Below are 22,837 nucleotides of genomic sequence, written 5' to 3'. Positions count from 1 at the left end.
CAAATAACATTGTCTTGTACTGTTCTATTGTTGTTTTACAATTGTAAGCCCCTACCTATTCCTTCACTATAGCTTCAGCTAAAACAGTGCTAAGTGAGCAGCGATAATATAAAGTAGGTGAGAAAAACTTTATGATCCGTGCAAGGAAAGATCCACATTCCCACCCAGCAGCAATAACTCACAATGAGGCAGTTGTCTGCAAGCTAATTATAGTTGGAGTTAACATTGATTTAGTCATTGTATGTGGCAACAGAACAATATAATGACAGTTTATTTTATTCTTGTTTGATTAAAGAGTGATATAGCTCATATAATGTAACTTTATTTTATCATTTTTTAATCAAACCAAGATTAAACAGTAATTTTGCTCATACATGCTTCTCTTGGTAACATAAAAACAGCTATTCTTTACATGTGTACAAAGTGCACCACACATCTGCTCATATTGTATAAAACCAGACTAATTACCAAAATACTACAAACATACCAATAAAAATCCTTTTCAAACATGACAACAGCTCCTTTATGATAACTTTGGTGCATGATGTTTCCCTTATACAGTCAGTAATCTTACAACAAAGTGAAACTATAAACATACAATCACTTTTGAATAACTGTGAATTGCCACACAAGGATAGAGATTGTTGTTGCTATTGTCCGTTTAGTTACTGTAGTGGAACTACCATTCGGGATAGGAAAAGTCAGTATTGGTGCAATATTTTTGAGCGCGTAAGTTACAGCCAGGCGCGGGCCTTTTTACAGTGAGTTATGCTCACCAGCAGCTGCATAGTAAAATGGAGGCTACAGGGGCATAAAACTGCCGGAAAAAGTACACACAGTGTTTTGTATGGCGCAAGTCACAGGTAGAAGAGGCCCACTGGCCAACGTAAGTGTTATGAGTATGTGACACAGAGTGGCGCGTTTAGCAAAACAGAGGTGCATAGCCACATGTAAATAGGTGCCAGTTCACTAACAAAGCATTCAAGTGTTACAGCTCTCCTGGACGGCGGGGCATATCACACCACCAGCTACACACAGCAGCAGATGGGGTGCCAGCATTCCAGTCCACGGCAGGTCGTTGGTTTGACCCTCTGAGGCCAATGCAGGGTCCGTAGCCAACCAGCGGCGGGCCACGCCACGACTTGCTACTGCGGGCAGTCTTGTTGGCTCCCAACACATGCTGGAACCATCCCGAGGCAAGGGCCGTAGATTCGGACGCCGGATCGTGGGCGCTTGTTGTCACTGCGATCTTAACCACGACGGTGAAGAAGCACGCAGTGCGGCTCCCAGCGAACGCCGCTGACGCAGGGATGAAGACCACCGAGTCGACTGCCAGCGCATCCTGAGTCGCGGCTATACAAGGCCGACATACAGCGGAGTGTTGCACGGGTCACTGAGGCAGCCATTCCGCACCAAGCTGTTTCACAGACAGCAAAGTGGTGTCCTCAACATTGTGGGACCCAATGATGCAGACCGAGGGGAATGTGGCACTGTAGTTGTAAACAATAAATCACTTGGAAAGCTCGGATAAGTATTAATAAGGTGCCTTCTCCCTCTTCCCACTACTTTTGGTGTTGCTGTTACATTTGGTGTCAGAAGTTGCTACTACATTACTCATTAAAGCTCTAAACTTACTTTTAAACAATAATTTTTTGACGCTTTATCCCTGCACAGGGATGAGATTATAACGATTCAAAGCTGTCACAAATGAAGTAATTAATGTTTTCTGTCAAACCAGCTCTTTTAGTCTAATGTAAATCACAACTGGTATCTTTTTGTTTGATATCATTTGTGTCTGCTGTCTATTAGGTAGTTTACTAGGCATTAATGAAGAGTTAAACACCCACTGTATATTACAAATAGCTCAAAACCTAAAACTTGTATACTTCAATTTGAGTGTAAAATGAGCTGAGTGTTGGGTGTAACAAATATTCACTAAACAATGATGTATCATATAAAAAGATAATAGCTACCTGAGAGAAAGCCACTGCATTATTTACATTTTGTATATGTTTATAACAGATTACACTTTACTTAAAAGAATTACAGTAAAAGAAAATCATATCAATTATATCATCTTAATATGAAATAATGATTGATAATACATAATTGTTGTGGTATTCAGTCCAAAGATTGGTTTCATGCAGCTTTCCATGCGAGTCTATTCTATGCAAGCTCTTTCATCTATGAATAACCACTACACCTTACATACACTTGAACCTGCTTAATTACTGATCTCCAATTTTATCCCACACACTTACCATCATTGCCAAATAGACAATTCCTTGATGCCTTGAGATGGGTTTTATCAATCAATCCCTTACTTTAGTCAAGTTGTACCATAAATTTCTTTTTGCTTCAATTCAGTTCAGTACCTACTGATCAGTTATTCACTTTACTCATCTTATCAGCATTCTTCTACAGCTTCATATTTCAAAAGCTTCTGATTTCTTCTATCTGAACTGCTTGTCATCCTCATTTCACTTCCATACAACACTGCACTACATACAAATGCCTTCACAAAAGACTTCCTAACAAGAGATATTAACAATTTTTTTTTTCAGAAATGATTTTCTTGCTCTTGCCAGTCTCCATTTCACACCCTTTCTACTTTGGCCCTCGCCAATTATTTTGCACCCTGTATAGCAAAACTCATCTACATCTTTTAGTGTCTCGTCTTCTGGTCTAATTCTCCTGGCATTGCCCGATTTAATTTGACCACACTCCATTACCCTTGTTTTACTGTTATTGATGTCAATCTTACCAACTCTTTTTAAGACATTCTAATTCCATTCAGCTGCTCTACCAAGTCCTTTTCTGTCTCTGACATTATTACAATATTGTCTGCAAACCTCAAAGTTTTTATTTCTTCTAGTTGGTTACCTTTACTGCCTGCTCAACATACATGCTGAATAACATCAGGAAATCATTACAAACCTATCTCACATTCTTCTCAACAATTGCTTGTCTTTCATCACCCCCAACTCTTATAACTGTAGTCTGGTTTCCACAGAATTTGTAAGTAACCTTTCACTCCATGTATTTTATCCCTGATACTTTCAAAATTTCGAACACTGTCTTGCTGTTACTACTGTCAAAAACTCACTCTAAACTAATAACCTGTCTGGTTAGTATCAACACAACTCAGTTGTTACCCTATTTCTCCGGAATTGAAACCGATCTTCCCCAACATCAGCTTCTGCCAGTTTTTCCATTCTTCTGCAAACACTTCATGTTAGTATTTTGTGACAATGACTTTTTATCTTATGGCTCAGTAGTATTAACACCTTCCAGCATATGCTTTCTTTGGAACTGAAATTATTACACTTTCCTTAAGTCTGATGGTATTTTGCCATTCTCGCATACCTTGCACACCAAGTGGAATAGTTTTGTGAATATCTCCCAATGGTCTCATTAATTCTGAGGGAATGACATACACTCCAGGGGCTTTATTCAACTTCCATCTTTCAGTGTTCTCAATTTTCTCTCTCAGTATTGTATCTACCATCTCATCTTCATTTACTTCATCTTCCCTTATGATTGGCTTCCCATGCATGTTCTTGATTTACGAATATTCTTAATAGAAGCATATCTAAATGTGAAATTAGCTCTGTAGAGTAGACAATACCAACAAGAACAAAGAATAACATAACAACATCCTTTCCCAAGGCTTTAGTTACCAACCACCACAACCAGAAATAAGGAACTTCTCCCCCAAAGTCTCTCTCATCCTTCCCAACTTAGTATTCTGCCACCCACCCTACCTACAAACTCTCACACTAGTCAAGCTGCAGTGACAGTAAAATCTAAATGGCCATGCAATGTAACCACGTAAGTCAATGCATTTATTTGCAGTCTGTTGTTACTCTACACAAGACATCGTCAACAGCTCAACAATGTTTTCATTCTCGTTTATGCACCTATTCATCACCCAGTGCCTCAATGCATGCACTGATTCAGCTGGGAAGGGTGTCATGAGCCGTTGAACAATCTGCTGAGACAAGCTATCCCATATTTGTTGGAACTTGTCCTTAACATCCTGGATACTCGCAATGGGACGGAATCTGCATCTGAGGTAGTCCCTCACATTCTTCTGGGGTCAGATCTGGGAACCCTGATGGCCATGACAATACCTAAACACCACACAGACAATTCATTGACACACATGCCATGCATGGACAAACACTGTCCTATTGAAAAATGGCACCATGATACTGCCACAGGATAGGTAAACATATGAGGACACAGGACATCTGTGACATACTACTGTGTCATCAGAGTTCCACCAATCACTACTAAACATGACCTGAAGTCATACCCAATACTCTCCAAAACATTGAAACCTCCACACAGGTTGCCACTATACTTGCTGACAATGGACATTCAGGGTAGTGCAGAACTGCAATTCTAAAATGTAAACTTTCACGGTCGGAAATATCATGTCCATTATAATTATCCGGGCTGTTACGCCGTGGTCGGTTGATGAATTCTGTGGTGATTCCCAACGTTTCATCTCCGACTGCGGGAGACATCTTCAAGGGGGTCCGTAGCTTGATGGAAGGTCCAACACACACACTGGCTCGCTACTGACTGCCGCTAAATTCCGTGTCCGTGTCCGTGGGTACCACCAAAAGAACTGTTTCTAAACGTTTGGAAGAGCACAAGGGAAATTGTAGAAGAGGAGAAACGGAACGATCAGCTGTTGCGGAGCATGCTTTCCAGCCAGGGAACCACAATATTCGTTTTGAGGAGACGCAAGTACTAGCGGCCACGAGCGGATACTACGAAAGGCTCTACAGGGAGGCAATCGAAATCGCTAAACACCCAAATAATTTCAACCGAAAGGAGGAGGGCGTCAGATTAAACGGTATATGGATGCCGGTGTTAAAGAAGATGTGTACCACTCGTCCACTACTGGGTGATGGCAACGGCGATCGACGGCGACAGACAGCGGCCAATTGCACTGACGTTTTCAAAACACGTGACGTCACGCCGCAGCGCGGGGGCGCGCGGACACGGAATTTAGCGGCAGTCAGTAGCGAGCCAGTGTGTGTGTTGGACCTTCCATCAAGCTACAAACCCCCTTGTAGATGTCTCCCGCAGTCTGAGACGAAACGTTGGGAATCACCACAGAATTCATCAACCGACCACGGCATAACAGCCCGGATAATTATAATGGACAGAACTGCAATTCATCACTGAACACAATGTGACACCATTAACTGGCTGTCCACATTTCCCTGTCATCACTCCAAAAAAAAAAGCCCTTTGTGTTATTGTGTTAATATAATTCTGTGCATGGGACATTAATTTCCTGGTTCAGATGCTACTAATATATGACCAAGGGGGTGAGTTTACCAAGAATGTTGAGACACAGAATGTTTCAGAAAGTCTGTTACTTGTTCTCACTTGACAGGTGCAGATTGGAGTTATGATGTGCTTGGATTACAACAATCCTCTCTCATATCTGAATGCTGTAGAAATCTGGATATTGTATGACTGACCATCCAACAAAATGGATACCCACAATGAGGCCCCTTTCAGCACTTTCAGGTGCTGATAATTCTGGCTCATATAAGTACATGGCATCTCCGTGTCCTTCACAGTTACCACTCAGTATCTCTTGGTGTTCTTGCCTCATATATACATTACCAAGCCTGGTAACTGCACTAAACATGAACCACATGAATACTCTCTGGTGGCCACTCTGTCTTTCACAGAGAATTGCATCTAACAATTTACATACACACTGATGATGTGTACCTGTACGAAGTTATGTTGGCAATTGACCACATTCTCAAGAAGCTTCATTTTTTTTGTCAGGCTGTGTGTATGGTGAGTTGTATATTTACTCCTTTCGTTTTTTATAGTTACCAATAATTCCCCAATATTGTTTTTTGTATTTACAACAATATGAAACGAATAGATTGCTACTCACCACACAGAAAAGGTGCTGAGTGGCAAGCAGACACATTGAAAAAAGACTACCAGATATTATTAGCTATCAAACTAGGTCTTTCATCAGATGTATACAAAACAGAACGTGTGTGTGTGTGTGTGTGTGTGTGTGTGTGTGTGTGTGTGTGTGGGAGGGGAGGGCATGGAGGAGGGGGGGGGGGGGAGGATGTAGGGAGGAGAGTGCAGGCATGCATGGGCTCGGGCACTGGCCAACAGCTAATAGTATCTAGCAGTCTTTAATCTATCCTTTTCACATTGTTATAATTTCTCCCTATATTTTCCATTGTTTGTGTTTTGTATTTTAGAGTTCTTTATAAGGATGTTGCTCACATGTTCAGCAATGTTTTGAAATTAGTTTAGGTACATGTCAACTGCTCAACTCATCAACTATATGGTGATTGCTTATACTTTTTCTTACCATTATTTGGATTCCAGTCACAACCTTCCAGTATCACAATAATTTAAAAATTTGACATGAAACACAATGGAAATTTTTACAGTGCACATAAGGGATATGAAAAGTGGGTGCAGATTACTACGCACACATGTAATTACTGACAATTAATTCCTGGTGAATTCACATTTACACTGTAAAAACAAATCATACAAATTGAAACAGCTCCCATCAATTAAGCTCTAAATAAAAATTTCTGAAGTCTAGAATTGGCACTTTCACATGAGCATACCTAAATATGGCTAAATTACCAAGAGTGATTATAGAATAAATAAAATAAGACTGTAGTAATATTTTGCCAATACAGCTACTATACACAAAAGTAATTCCCATCAGGGATTTGACTGCATTACAAATTCTGCACACAGTTAACAAACTTCAGTATTTATGAGGTAGTAGTTATTGCCGCTGCTGCTTAAGGTTTGTGATAGCAAAGCCGACAGCTTTCGTACATCAATATTTACAAAAGTAAATTCCATAGAAGTTTCACTTACTCGAAAACACAATACTGATGATAAAAAACAGCAACAGAGATAAGAACTAACATGGTTTTTGTTGTGGTCTTCAGTTCGAACACTAGTTTGGTGCAGAGCTCTACACACTAGTATGGCCTGCACAAGCCTCTTCATCTCTGCATAAACTACTGCAATGTCTATCACTTTGAATTTGCTTAAGCCTTGGTCTCCCTTTACACTACCCACACTTCCCTCCATTAGCAAAATGACTATTCCTCAGTGCCTCAGGAAGTTTCCTACCAAGTGATGCCTTGTTTTAGTGAAGTGGTGCCATAAATTTCTTTTCTCTCCAATTCAATTTAGGATCTCTTCATTACTTACTATATCTCTCTTTTCAGCATTGTTCTGCAACACCAAATAAAAAGTAATACATGCAATAAAGGCATTCAAAATTTAAATAATGAGCTACAAAACTGAATAGATTCGTACTTTCCTGTACGGAGCAGCAAAATGGACATACACGGGGTGGAGAAAAATTGTGTCACAAATTTTAACATTGGATACCTAATGCCAGTAGAAACGAAAATTACAAATGTTGTGTAGGTTGACAACACACCATTTTTAAACTATGGAAACTTGGCGCCACACACTCCGTTGATGGGCAGCGTTATAGTTGTCGGTTCACATATTCAAACGTCCCTCCCCCGTCACTGCCCCAACGTGATAAGCACACATGTCAAATAGGTCTTGTTATTTGTCTCTACCTCACATCAGAGGCTTCCACATACAAGCTTCGCATTGGAGAACACACGCGTCACCTGTAATTTAGTCATACAGTAAGCGTGGCACCACAGTATTCGTTTGAAGAACAATGAGATATGGCTTTTGTTTATGGACTAGCTGATGGTAATGCACATGAAGCTCGACGGTTGTATGAGGAATGGTACGCACCAAGACACCACCCACAACTGAAAATGTTTACAGCAATTCACTGGCGACTTGGTGAAACAAGCTCATTAGCAGGATATCATGGTTATGCTGGAAGACCTCAAACACAACAGGATGCTGCATTTGAAGAGACTGTTCTTGAGTGCTTCGAGGAAGCACCTACGACAAGAACTCAAGCAGCTGGACATGACATGGGGGTCACTCACAAAATCCTGTGGTGGACTATGAACACAAGCTAGGGTTTTGCCAATGGTTTACACGACGTGTTGCATGAGATCCTAGCTTCCCCGCCATTGTGTTGTTTACCAACGAGTGTAACTTCCACCAGGATAGCGTTTACAACACTTGAAACATTCATTACTGGGCAAGGGGAAATCATCATGTCACGTACATCCACAGATATCAGGAACGATTTTTGCTCAACATTTGGGCAGGCATTGTGGGTGACAATCTGATTGGGATGGTCCGTCTAACTCCTCAACTAACTGGGGCAAATTATCTTCCCTTTTTGCAAGAAACTCTATCCGACCTGCTGGAAGATGTACACTTGGACATATGGCTACGCACGTGGTTGCAGCATATTAAGGCCCCCACACCTAACAGTCGTGATGTGCACATTTAAATGAACTCTTCGACGGCTGGGTAATTGGCAGAGGTGCTCTCATAGAATATGCTTGCCCCCCTCTCGCTGCTCCTTGGGTTTCCCTGGCTGGGAGGACTTCACTGGTTCAGTCCCCGGGACTGAGGATGAGCGTGAAGCCCTACGACCAGCTGCTTTTGAGCTCTTTAGCCACTGGCGGTTGTCTTTTTTCCCCACTAGCAGAAACCTGGGAAGGGAGTGACACAAGGGACCCCTTCCTAGACTTATGTGTCTCCGGCTTAGAAGTGGGAATGGACGGCCCCAATGGTCTGGGGGAGGTGGGGGTGGGGGAGGGAGGGGTCTTGCTACTGAGGTAGGTGGTGCCGGAGCAACAGGGATGGAAATGCCCCCACTATCAAGGGGCCACGTGTAGTCTACCGGCTCTGAGAGGTAACTTGGGTTGGCGGAGCTGATGGTGGCAGAACTGATGTAGGGGCAGCGTAAAACGATGTCATACGCACAAGATGCAGGTGTTCAAATTTTCTCTTAGCCTCAGTGTAGGTCAGTCGGTCCACAGTCTTGTATTCCATGACTTTCCTTTCTTTCTGGAGAATCCTGCAGTCAGGCGAGCAAGGAGAATGGTGCTCTCCGCTGTTGACACAGATGGGAGGCGAGGCACATGGAGTATCGGGATGGGATGGGATGGGCGTCCACAATCTCGGCATGTGATGCTACAAGTTCAGTGGGAAAACATATGGCCGAACTTCTGGCACTTAAAGCACCGCTATGAGGGAGGGATATAGGGCTTTACATCACACCGGTAGACCATCACCTTGACCTTCTCGGGCAATGGATCTCCCTCAAAGGCCAAGATAAAGGCACTAGTGGCAATATGATTATCCTTTGGACCCCAGTGGACACGCCAGATGAAATGTACACCTCGACACTCTAAATCGGCATGCAGCTCATCGCCGGACTGCAAACGAAGGTCTCTGTGAAATATGATACCCTGGACCATATTTAAGCTCTTATGGGGCGTGATGGTTACAGAAACATCCCCCGGCTTGTCACAAGCAAGTAACTCCTGTGACTGGGCAGAGGATGCTGTTTTGATCGAGACTGACCCAGATCTCATTTTGAACAAGCCCTCCACCTCCCCAAACTTGTCATCTAAATGCTCAACAACAAACTGAGGCTTCATCGTCATGAAAGATTCTCCATCAGCTCTTGAACATACGGTACTGGGGCGAATAAGATTTGCTGCCATCCTTAGCCTGACATTCCCCCCATGGTGTGGCCAGGGAAGGGAACAATTTTGGGTCGTATTTCTGTGCGTTGAATTGAGCTCGTGATCGCAATGTAGAGACATTGCATTGGAACACAAATTAAACATATTCAATCAGTTCTACAAACTAGGTGATAATGTTAAACAAAACTCTTATTTGGTGAAAAGCTGAAGTGTATGCAATGTTAGAAGAAGGCATCATGGTTCTTACACAGGAGAGTCGCAGAGAGGCTAGTGTTTTTTATACAGTTCCTGATGACGAAGATGGACATTTTCAAGTTTGCAAAAAATCCTTTCTGGAAGTACACAAAATTACCAGGCAAAGAGTGGAAACCTTGGTAAAAGCAAAAAAGAGTGGTGATGTTACCTACATTGAACGTAGGGGAAATAAAAACAAAGAAAGGAAATATAAAGCTGCTGATGTAAAATGCATTGTTGAACACATCAAAGTTTCCCTAAGAACGTACGTCATTACACAAGGACTAAAAGCTCCCTTCTACTTTCAAGCCAAGATTTAAATTACTGCAGAATGTATGAGGCTTTTGTTACACTTTATCCAAACTCAAACATCAGATATTTGTACTACAAAAAGTTATTGAAAGAATACTTTGCCAAACAGATTTCACAGCCCACGGAAAGATACCTGTAACACGTGATCTGCTTAAAAGTAAAATGTTGAATGACTCAACCAATAGAGCTGTACATTGTACTTCACTAGAATTTCATCATAGACACAGTGAAAAAGCTAGAGAAGAGATGGAGCATGATCATAAATATTCTACAACTCCTACAAGTGATACATGCACAGCATCCATAGATTTGCAACAGGTTTTCTCTCTGCCAACATTGTCACACTGCCAAATGTATTATTTACGTCAACTTTCTTGTTACAATTTGGGGTTGCATATGACAGATAATAATAAAGGTCTTTTGTTTCTTTGGCACAAGGGCATGAGTGGCAGGGGAGGCAACGAAATAGCAAGCTGTGTTTAGGGGGATTGAAAGTAAAATTACCCAGAAAAAAAAGTTAATAGTGTGGTCTGACAACAACTGTGGCCAAAACAAAAATCCAATGGTATTGTTCCTCTGGTTATAATTCGTCTGTAATGATTTCTTTGACGAAGTTCACCACAAGTATGTCATCTCTGGACACTCATACTTAACCTGTGTCCGAGACTTTGCTCTAATTGAAAAAAGAAATAGAGCAGAAAAAAATGTGAAGTTCCTTCGGATCTTGTGAGAGTTTTGTATAATGCCAATAGCAAAACTCCTTTTCTAGCCACTATGATGATTTTTATGACTTCTTCAAAGGAGCTAAACAACACTTCATCACAAAAAAGTTAGAAATTTCCAAGGCTGTTTGGCACAAGTTTCCAAAACCAGCCCAGGACAAGAATAAAAAAAAAATTCAATGGAGCTGAAATGTGAAAGCAAACAAATGTATTCAAAAAAGATGTGAAGATGGAAACCATGAAAGGCTTAGGCCTCCCCCGGTTTGAGCTAACAGCCAGATTGAAAAGTGGGAAGGAGGACGACTTAAAGATGATACCTTATCTCAAACAAGAAAACAAACTGTTTTAGCAAAATATGACTGAGTAAACACAGCAGCTGTTTATAGACTGTAACACTGTAATATTTTGTTAGTAAAACAGTGGTAAATTAATACAACATGTAACTTTTTAAACTTTGTAAACGGCTTTTATTTCGAAATAAAACTTGTAAGAACACATTAATGTGCTTGATTTTTGTCTCTGTTCTTTAACTAGTTTGTTTGCTAACACAGCACTTCTGTAGGACTGACTGACTTTTCATAATAATATAGTTGTTATAGAAAAACTGTAAACAGTAGTTTCCAGATTTTTATAATAGCAAAATAATAATAATAATAATAATAATAATAATAATAATAATAATAATAAACCCCGTGGAGGCCCGGGAAAAGAATATGCCTCCGGTATGTTCTGCCAGTCGTAAAAGGCGACGAAAAGAACAAACCACTAATAGGGCTAACCCCCCTTTTAGTGTGATTAGTTGGTTCAGGACAGAACTAAAGAAGCCACGGACAAGCGCCGTCATGGTCGGGGACGACGCTTGAACCCTATGCCCGCCCACAATGGTAACGACACTGGTAGCCAACTGGAAAATGATTTAAATCCAAATAGAGGTGTTTTGCAGGATATGCTTCCTGCAACCACCCTAGAAGGAAAACAAAGACAGAGGATGAGATGGTCAGATGAAGTTAATCGACACCTCATGTTCTGTTATTACCAAGCAACAAACCTAGGAACCAACACAACTGGATACAGATCACAAGTATACACAACATTTATTAGCAGATACCCAGAATTAAAATTTTTAACAGAACAACGACTAGCTGATCAGATCCGTGTAATAATCAAAAATAACAGGATACCCCAGTCAGAATTAGAAAACATCAAACAAGAAGTACAACAAATACTGGAACAAAATAATGTGCAATCAGAGGAACAAGAAGAAAATACAGTAATGGACTCAAACATCCCAGAGCAAACAAACAAAGAACAACACGCATCAATTAAACAATCAGAGCAAAACGAAATCTTAAGGCAGCCACCAGAACAAGCACAAATAGAACACGAAGTGACACACATGTTAGATCTAGAAGAAAAATTTCAGCTGACATATATAGAATACAAAGACACAAATACAGACATTAGACCATTCTTGCATAGACCGCCAAATAACCCACAAGTTGAAACAACAATAAAAACTATCAACACAATCATACACAACAAAATAAATGAAAACACAACTATGGAAGAGTTACAACTACTGGTTTATATAGGAGCACTCACTACACTAAATATACACACTAGGCAGAGATCAGAACCAACCAACACACAGAAGAAACCCACAAAACCAGCATGGCAACACAGGCTACAGATCAGAATAGGAAAACTGAGCAAAGACATCGGACAGCTAACACGATTTATAAGAAATGAAATGTCAGAAAAAAAAACGAAAAAGGTTAGGTAAAGTCTCACAACAAGAAGCGTTAGAGCAATTAGATGAAAAGAAGCAGAAATTACAAGCGTTGGCCAAATGACTTAGAAGATACAAAAAAAGTGAAAATAGAAGGAAACAAAACCAAACATTCAACACAAACCAAAAGAAATTTTACCAGACAATAGATAACACACACATTGAAATAGACAATCCACCAAACATAACAGACATGGAACACTTCTGGAGCAACATATGGTCAAACCCAGTACAACATAACAGGCCTGCACGGTGGATACAAGCAGAAACAGACACATACAAGATGATACCACAAATGCCTGAAGTGATAATTTTGCAACATGAAGTCACCCAAGCTATTAATTCTACTCACAATTGGAAAGCCCCTGGAAAAGATAAAATAGCAAATTTCTGGCTAAAGAAGTTCACCTCAACACATTCACATCTAACTAAATTATTTAACAGTTACATTGCAGACCCATACACATTCCCTGATACACTTACACATGGAATAACTTATCTGAAACCTAAAGATCAAGCAGACACAGCAAACGCAGCTAAATATCGCCCCATAACATGCCTACCAACAATATACAAAATATTAACTTCAGTCATTACACAGAAATTAATGACACATACAACACAGAACAAAATTATAAATGAAGAACAAAAAGGCTGTTGCAAAGGAGCACGAGGATGTAAAGAGCAACTGATAATAGATGCAGAGGTGACATATCAATCTAAAACTAAACAAAGGTCGCTGCACTACGCATACATTGATTACCAAAAAGCTTTTGATAGTGTACCCCACTCATGGTTACTACAAATATTGGAAATATACAAAGTAGATCCTAAATTGATACAGTTCCTAAACATAGTAATGAAAAATTGGAAAACCACACTTAATATCCAAACAAATCCAAATAATATCACATCACAGCCAATACAGATTAAGCGTGGAATATACCAAGGAGACTCATTAAGTCCTTTCTGGTTCTGCCTAGCTCTGAACCCACTATCCAACCAGTCTCCTAGACTCTGCACAGTGACTTCAATAGTAGTTTGATCCACACTTATCTTCTCTTGCTATCTTCAAGACTTTGGAGATGATGTTTTTCCGAAAGTCTGATGGCAATCTCCAGTCTCCTAGACTCTGCACAGTGGTTTCAATAGTAGTTTGATGCTAAATAATACAAATTATGGATACAATATTACTGGAACATACCCACACAAAATCACACATTTGCTATACATGGATGATCTAAAACTACTGGCAGCAACAAATCAACAACTCAACCAATTACTAAAGATAACAGAAATATTCAGCAATGATATAAATATGGCTTTTGGAACAGACAAATGTAAGAAAAATAGCATTGTCAAGGGAAAACACACTAAACAAGAAGATTACTTATTGGATAACCACAGCAACTGCATAGAAGCGATGGAAAAAACAGATGCCTATAAATATCTAGGATACAGACAAAAAATAGGAATAGATAATACAAATATTAAAGAAGAACTAAAAGAAAAATATAGACAAAGACTAACAAAAATACTGAAAACAGAATTGACTGCAAGAAACAAGACAAAAGCTATAAATACTTACGCTATACCAATATTGACCTACTCATTTGGAGTAGTGAAATGGAGTAACACAGACCTAGAAGCACTCAATACACTTACACTATCACAATGTCACAAATATAGAATACATCACATACATTCAGCAACAGAAAGATTCACATTAAGCAGAAAGGAAGGAGGAAGGGGATTTATCGATATAAAAAACCTACATTATGGACAGGTAGACAATTTAAGAAAATTCTTTCTAGAACGAGCAGAAACTAGCAAAATACACAAAGCAATCACTCATATAAATACATCAGCTACACCACTGCAATTTCATAACCACTTCTACAACCCTTTAGATCACATAACATCAACAGATATGAAGAAAGTAAATTGGAAAAAGAAAACACTACATGGCAAGCACCCGTATCATCTAACACAGCCACACATCGATCAAGATGCATTCAACACTTGGCTAAGAAAAGGCAATATATACAGTGAGATGGAAGGATTCATGATTGCAATACAGGATCAAATAATAAACACCAGATATTACAGCAAGCATATTATTAAAGATCCCAATACCACAACAGATAAATGCAGACTTTGCAAACAACAAATAGAAACAGTAGATCACATCACAAGCGCATGTACAATACTAGCAAATACAGAATACCACAGAAGACATGACAATGTAGCAAAAATAATACATCAACAGCTTGCCTTACAACATAAACTTATAAAACAACACGTTCCCACATACAAGTATGCACCACAAAGTGTACTGGAGAATGATGAATTCAAATTATACTGGAACAGAACCATTATAACAGATAAAACAACAGCACATAACAAACCTGACATCATACTCACCAATAAAAAGAAGAAATTAACACAACTAATCGAAATATCCATACCCAATACAACAAATATACAAAAGAAAACAGGAGAAAAAATTGAAAAATACATCCAACTGGCTGAGGAAGTCAAGGACATGTGGCATCAGGATAAAGTTGACATTATACCAATTATACTATCAACTACAGGAGTCATACCACACAATATCCACCAGTACACCAATGCAATACAGCTGCATCCAAACTTATATATACAACTACAGAAATTTGTAATTATTGATACATGTTCAATTACCTGAAAGTTCCTAAATGCAATATAACACATACCATACAGTTAAAAGGAAGTGACACTTGATCAAGGTCCGCGTAACTTTCCATTTTTAACGAGACTTAACATCTGAGAAGGTAACAATAATAATAATAATAATAATAATAATAATAATAATAATAATTATTATTATTATTATTATTATTATTATTATTATTATATTATCCTTCCCACACCCCTTTATTTACAGATATAAGTGGCAGACTTAGCTCAGTTTCTATGTTAGTGAGGTTGGCACATAGCCCTGCTCTTGTTTTGTTCCATCAACAATTTTTGTTGTTGTTGTTAAATCTTTTACAGTAACTTTACTCTAAAAAAATGTTTGTAGATTAACTGTCTTCATTTGTTTAGGGTATGAAAAAATAAGGATATCAAAAAGGAATGCTTTCTGGAAGTTTTTTGCGATTTCCTCAAAACAGCAGTTGTGGCACTTACCATGGATTTTATGATTAGTCTACAACTGTGGTTAGAGCAATAAACAATCAACACTTCATAGTTTACCTGCAAAGCAACGTCAATAATATCACCCGTCTCAAAAAATTAGTTGAAGTGCTTCACTTTGATTAAATAGCTAACACCACAAGGATTACACATCATTTATTAGATGTTGCACTTCTCGTACCAGTCAGCGTATATTCTGCTCTGGATTATTTTATTCATTGCTTCAATTAATCACGCAATGTAGGCTTTCACAGCTGGTGCTTATTTCAGTTAAAACCACTGGGCTGAAAGGCAGTGGTTGATATATAAAACTATTCTTAAGTTTTGTCTCCAACTGCAGGAGACATCATCGGAGGTAAAAAGGCAAGGGCATACTAGGATCTCCTTCAGGTGATGAATCTTCCCCTGGTCAATGTGGAGATTGAGCATAATGTGCTACTCCTCTGGATCTGTGAAATGTTTAAACCTGTACTTCTCTTTTTGCAATGTCTTCTCCTTTTCCTGTTTCAGATTTTATGTCTTCTGAGACCCACTGCAACATCTCGGCAAGGTGCAGAACATTGTCTGCAGTCGATTAGCAAAATTAGATTTTCACTTGGAACAGTGGCAGCTGTAGCATGGTGGAATGCTTCCTTGGTGTGTATGGCGGTTCATAGCATTGCCGCTGCTGTCACATGCCATGGTGTGATGTTTACTGTTACAGGGTTTTCCCCCAGGGGGGATCATCTCACTGATCCTCCTCTAGCATGTTGGCCCTGGTATCATTTCCAGTAAGCACACCCTTTCTTCTGCTGCTCCCTGGAGTAGAGACGGTTTTGGTAAAACCCCTGGCTAGCATTGGTGCGATGTTGACAGTGCTAATCGGTGCTGCCACTGTCCTTGTGCTTGCTGCAGACATTGAGAGGGCAAGCTATCCTACATGCTGCCATGCTGGTGAGCTATCACAGCCTTAAACTTACCAGTCATGACAGTTCACAACATGCTTATGCCACTTTCTTGCACCTTGGCACGTTCATCTTTCAGTGGGGGCCTTCTGAGCTCAGGCAGTCCCTTGCGCACTACGTACATGACACCATTGGCACCCACTTCACCTGAAAGAGGTTTCTGTTCTCCATCTTATTGGTTGCTATAAAGAGGAGAGATGGAGACTCCTGTAATAAATTATTGATGGTGTGCAGCAACCAGACGCAAACTGACTTTAGGATACTTTTTGAATAAAGTATCATTATCAATTTTGAATTTTTCACAATTCATCATCAGACAATTTTTTCGTGCTTTCATCAAAACGAATTATACAATGGTTTCCTATGAGTTGCCCTAGAATAAACAATAATTCACAATAATAAAAATGGTTGCATTAGAGATTCGTGTTAGAACATAGCACAACCATTCTGGTTATTAATTATCCTAGGCAACTCCTAGGAAACCACAGCATTGAGAGAGAGAATTACTAAGGTACTATCTTATTTACGGAAATGTCCAGTTGTTTGTTAGCTCCTTTTCTTCACAGCGGTTATGATCTCAGTACTTGTGCTGCAAATGCAATCACTCAAATATCTTATTGGTTTAGAGAAAACTGATAACTGATGAATGAACACAAAAAGATCCTCGTTGTATTCAGTTCTTAGGTGATATTTGGATGATAAATTATCTTAGGTCAACATGTATAATATATTTGTGGTAAACCGCATAGAGTAATTCATACGTTAAGATGCTTTATGAACTGTGAATCTGAAAGCTTTATTTTTCCATGGGATATCATCATGTACCATTCTCTTGTGGGAAATCCTAGCTGTGTGCATGACATCTCAATTCAGCAGACTAAAGCTATTAGTGTAATTTCTTGTTCTTCATTACACAGTACACTGTAAACCTTTGTTTTCTGAACAAAAAATCATGACAGCACCAAATTTCTGGAATGTGAACCTGTTCTTGAGGCACATTTTCTGGGTATTTAGGTACAAGGCACCTGTGATCTCTAGTGGTTCACTACAGAGTAATAATGTAATTATGATTCATTCAGTTGTTACCTGTTGTCATACACCTACATGAAAATGTAAAGGTGATGTGGTTGCTATCACTTCAGGAGCAGCTCACCTTAGTGACGTCATGACACTCATTCAGAGAACCCATACACAAGGTTCATATTGGCCAACTCCTCATATATATTTGTTAATGTACAACTAACACTCCCAGAGAAACAAACCCAAGACAGAAGCAATGTTGAATGCAAGCTTGAGGTTGATGAGTGTGAGTGTTACTGTTGTCAACAGTAAGTACTATGAGTGAATGGAAAAAGTTATTCCTAAAAAAAATAAATAAATAAATAAATTCAAACAAACACTAAATGACTGGTTAAGTGCCCCACCACTCAACAATATCGAGGAATTTAATAAATGTAATAAGGCAACTGTAAAATCAAAACCTAAGCTATTGTACTTTTGTATTATCAATTAACTGTATTATGTATATAACATTATCTACTGCTGTGTTGGTCTAACAACAATAAAATAATAATAAAAATTATTATTATTATTATTATTATTATTATTATTATTATTGTTATTACAACCACCTCTATTACACTTTCTGCAAATATGAAACTGACTTAAAATAAATTTCTTTGAAGTTTTAGGCACCAATAAAGTGTAACTGTAATCTGAGTCCTACGGTGTTTCATGATCCGCTTACTTTAAGTTTACTTTCTGCAGTTGTATGTTACTGGAGCAGGTGAACACACAATCACACATTCTTCCCGTGTAATAATTACAAAATGTTTGTTGATTGATTGATTAATTAATTGAAAGGGTTTATGGAACCAAGCGGCGAGGTCACCTGTCCCGTGATTCCAAAATTATTCATGGAAGAAAGAGGGTCCACTAAAGATGGATGGATCCAGTTACGGGAGTCAAATTATAAAATAATGAAGTTAAAACACACATAGTAACAAGCATAAAAAGTGAGACCAAATCTAAAAATTGGAAAAAGGGGCAATTTTCCATGGGAGAGTAGTCAGGGGTCCCAGACCAAGAAGACCCGCACAGAGGTCCCCACCACAATCACCCTGCCCCTGCTCCAAGAGTAATGTAAAACCTTATATCTGGAAACAAAAACCACTTTCACGGAGGAAACTGAGGACCAGTTCAACTATCCTTAAATTGTCTGCTAATATTTAAGGAATCAGGGAAACTATACTTAGCACGAAGGGCCACAAGAACAGGACATTCCACCAATATGTGGGACACTGTCAGTCTGGCTCTACAACCACATTGTGGGGGTGGTCCATAACATAGGAAGAAACACAATGGGTAGCCTGGTATAACAAATGCATAGATGGCATGAAACAGTTGACTTCTTCCGAGAGGAGCGGAAGGAGGAGAGCGAAACTGCAGCCGACTCCTTGATTGCGCGGAGTTTATTACTATGAGCAGTAACGCACCAGACTTCATTACATTTTTGGGCAAAGAGAGATTTGACGTAGATCCGCATACCAACAGCTGGAATCATGAAAGGGACTGGGGATCCAAACAGTCAGCCAGTTAATTCCCTGGGATACCACATGACTTAGGACCCAGAGAAAGACAACTGAGGAGGCAGAATGGCCAAGGGCAGAGAGAATGTCAGAAATAGCAGAGACCAAAGGGTGACGAGAATAGCATTCGTTCAAACCCTGCAGGCTGCTCATTGAGTCAGTACAAATTGAAACGCTGTGAAGGAAGGCCTGAGAAACAAAATGGAGGGCTCTGTGAATGTCTAGAAGCTCTGCTGTGAACACACTACACGATCCTGGCAATAAATGGTGTTCTAAGCCAGTATGAGACGTGAAAGCGTATCCCACCTTACTGATTGTCTTAGAACCATTAGTGCAGAAGAAGGGGGCACCCTGGAACCCTGCAAGGGTGGCATGTACAAGATGCTGGAAAACCATAGAAGCGACAGATTCCTAATCCACGGTGTAGGCATCATCCAAAGGGGGGTATGGGAGGAAATAAACAGGATGCATTCCAGTCAGTGAAGATGGAGATCCTGACAGAGGGAAGTAAGACACATGCCAACTGGCAATCCCACCCGTGGGAGGGTATCAGGAGGGAGACACCCCTCATTTGCAAATAGGACAGGGTACATGGTATGGTCAGGGAATTGGCAATTGGTGACTGCATAAGAAACCAGGAGTTGGCTCCGTCGTATTTGTAGATGGAGAATCCATGCTCCTATGAGGATACTGTCAACTGGACTCGTGCAAGAGGCACCAATAGCCAGACTCATCCCACAATGGTTAACATGGTCAAGTATCTGCAAAGTGGAAGGAGCCACTGAACCATAAACCTGACTACCATAATCTATTCTGGACAAGACCAGAGCAGAGTAAAGATGGAGAATAATGGTACGGTCTGCACCCCAAGATGTGTGGAATATGAGGCGGAGAGCATTAAGCTTCAACATGCATGTAGTCTTTAAGTGGCAAATATGGGGCAGCCATGCCAGCTTTTTATCAAAAATTAGGAACAAGAAACGGGACTGTACTACAACATAGAGGAGATGGTGCCTAAATAAAGTTCTGGATCAGGGGGTACTGTGGGTCGTTGACAAAAATGCATAACCCGTATTTTGGAGGGAGAAAACTGGGAGCCCATGCAGAGGTCCACTGGATGGCGCCTTGGAGTTGGTGCTCAGCAGATGCTACCGATTGGGAGCTGCAACAGATGCAAAAATCGTTAATGTACAACACCGGGTTATCCAGAGGCCCAACACAGGTTACAAGCCCATTGATGGCTATGAGGAAGATTGTGACATTTAACACAGAATCCTGTGGGATACTGTTCTCCTGAATCCGAGGGGTACTGAGTGAAGTGCCAACTCAAACCTGGAAGAGCCGTTGAGATAAAAACTTGTGGATAAAAATCAGAAGGGGGCCATGGAAGCCCCAGCCATGGAGGGTAACTAAATTGTGATGACACCAAGCCATGTTATATGCCAGTCAAAGAAGACCGTGACAAGATGTCAGTGATAGTAAAAGCCATCGGATGGCTGTTAGCAATCTGAATGAATGGCCAGCTGGAGATCGTCCTTCCCGGAAGTCACACTGATATGGGGACAAAAGGCCCCGAGATTAGAGTACCCAGCATAGTCTGAAGTTAACCACTCTCTCTAACAGTTTACAAAGTACATTCATCAGGCTAACTCAGCGTTAGCTGCCAAAAGACGTTGGGTTCTTCCCAGGCTTAAGGACAGGGTAACTATAGTGTTTCACAATTCTGATAAAAACGCACCCATGAGCCAAATGGGTTTGAAGACCCTGAGGAGATGTTGCCTCTGGATAATATCCAAGTTCTGGATCAGCTAGCTGTGGACGGAATCCGGGTCTGGGACTGTGTCTCATGAATAGGTAAGAGCCTGCAAGAATTCCCATTCAGTTAAGGGTTCATTATAGGGCTCAACATGGTGCAGGATGAAACAGAGAGCGTCTTTTCAACTCGGCTTTTCTGCCGGAGAAAGGTAGTAGGATAGGAAGAGGACACCAATGGCATCACAAAGTGTGTTGCGAGATGTTCTGCAAGGACAAATGGACCAGTGCACAGAGTACTTTGGAGGTTAAGACCCTGGATTGTTGCAGCCCAGAAGGCTATGGAGCTTGGACCAAACCCGTCGTGAAGAGGCATACGTCCCCAGGGAGGAAACAAGGTGCTCCCAGCATTCCTTTTTACTCTACCTATTAAGGTAATGAGCCTTAGCAGAGAGCAGCTTAAAAGCGAGGAGGTTGGTGTCTGAAGGGTGTCATTTAAATCTCTGCAGTGCCTGTCAGAGACCCTCGACAGCAACTGTGACATCCTTAGTCCACCACTGTAACGGCCAACAATGAGGACGACTTGTGTATAGGGGGACAGCAGTGCCAGCAGCATGAAGAATAGTGGCAGAGACGCCGTGTGTGACTTCATCAATGGAATTCGACAGGGAGGTGTCAAAGTGAATAGCAGATCTATATGAAGGCCAACTGGACCTGTGGAATGCCCAACAAAGGGGCCTGTCTGCCTGGTAGCGACAGGGTAACGATCGAATCACTGGAAAATGTCAATGTCACAATGATCATCATGGGGCGACCAATGTAGGGAAGCGACAAGAGCAGGGGAGGAGATCATGCGATCGGTAGCAGTAAAGGTGCCATGAGTGGACTGAAGTGGGTAGGGGAACCATCATTGAAGAGACACAAATCGAGGTCCGTGATAAGATGGTCGACTAGGAGACCCCTACCTACTGAAGTGGCACTCCCCCACGGTGGGTGGTCAGCACTGAAGTCCCCAAGGAGAAGAAAGGGGGCGGGAGTTGCTGGATTAAGGTAGACAGTTCAACCTAATGAAGTGTCCCGCCTGGAGGGAGGTAGACTTTGCAAATGGTGATTGCCAGAATCAGTTGCACTCGAACCACTATTGCTTCCAGATTGGTATATAGGGGGATCCAGTTACTAATGACATCGGAGCAAACCAAAGTGCAGACCGCACCAGATGCTATCCTGGGGTCACATGGTTCCGACAGAATGCCCGATAACCAAGAAATGTTGGAGAGTGGTCACCAGGGAAATTGTTTTTTTTTAAAAGAACAAGACTGAATGCAGAATATGAGGAGACAAGATGTTATATTTCCAGTAGGTGACGATAGAATCTGTTGCAATTCCACTGGATGATTGTGTGCCGTGAGTCCAAGTAAGATGTAAAGAAGCCAAGACGAGGTCACGTCACTCGATCAGTGGTCATCACCGACAAGGATGAGGTGACATCCATAACTAAGATGACAGACTCAGGTTGCGGGCGAGGGGAGGGGGGGGGGGGAGGTTGTCTTGAGACTTCTGTTTCTTCTTCTTTTTCAGAGATGGAGGAGGGGAGGACACAGAGGGAGTACAGGCATCAGCAAGATCTGGAACCGAATGACAGCGGACGACATTGGGGTGCACAGATGGTGCATCT

At 40.7% G+C, this 22,837-nt stretch overlaps 1 protein-coding gene across 1 annotated transcript in view; it reads right to left on the bottom strand.

Annotated features, from left to right (window-relative positions):
* The window catches only part of LOC124798490 (trafficking protein particle complex subunit 13), a 208,252-nt gene that overhangs the window by 145,283 nt on the left and 40,132 nt on the right, over positions 1 to 22,837 (bottom strand). The window lies entirely within an intron of this gene.

This window comes from Schistocerca piceifrons, chromosome 5 (genome assembly GCF_021461385.2).
Source record: "Schistocerca piceifrons isolate TAMUIC-IGC-003096 chromosome 5, iqSchPice1.1, whole genome shotgun sequence".
Classification (NCBI taxonomy): domain Eukaryota; kingdom Metazoa; phylum Arthropoda; class Insecta; order Orthoptera; family Acrididae; genus Schistocerca; species Schistocerca piceifrons.
The sequence above is the reverse complement of the archived record's forward strand: the minus strand, read 5'-3'. Positions and strand labels throughout refer to the sequence as shown.